This window comes from Gavialis gangeticus, unplaced genomic scaffold (assembly GCF_001723915.1).
Source record: "Gavialis gangeticus isolate Ggan-Ray unplaced genomic scaffold, GavGan_comp1, whole genome shotgun sequence".
Taxonomy (NCBI): Eukaryota; Metazoa; Chordata; order Crocodylia; family Gavialidae; genus Gavialis; species Gavialis gangeticus.
In genome coordinates this window covers 75,556,508-75,557,059 of record NW_017729031.1, presented here as the reverse complement: position 1 = coordinate 75,557,059, position 552 = coordinate 75,556,508, and positions in this window count along the sequence as shown.

Sequence of the window (552 nt, the reverse complement as noted above, 5' to 3'; positions counted from 1 at the left end):
CCCCCCCCCAACACACACACACTTTTTAAAAAGAAAGCTGTGTTTTCCCTTTCACAGTGGCAGTGTGACACATTACTGTTCAGGAAAGCACATACATTACACACACTCACACACACACACATAGAGAAGAACAAGATAAATTAATATTATTAATTACACACACATACAGTAAACACAACACAGACGAAATCAGATGCATACATATAGTAATCAGAAAAGAAGAAAAAGAGATTTTATTAGTTAGTTACACACACAGAGAGAAGAAGAGATATTACAACTGCACACACACAGACACATTTTCCAGCACAGGAAAGATATTAATATGAAGTGTTCTGGAAAGGCAGGTGCCAGATCTTTTTGCAGGGAAGGGAGAGGGGCTAAAGAGGGTAGGGGAAGAGCTACAGTTGTAAGTTTCCCCACCCCAAACATAGACTCATCCTCTTTCCTGGCAGCCATGAGTCTTCTGCTGCCAATGGAAGCAAGGAAGTTGGAGCAGTACCTGTCCCTACACCTGCACCTGCACCACCTTCCCTAGCACTAGAAATAGCCATC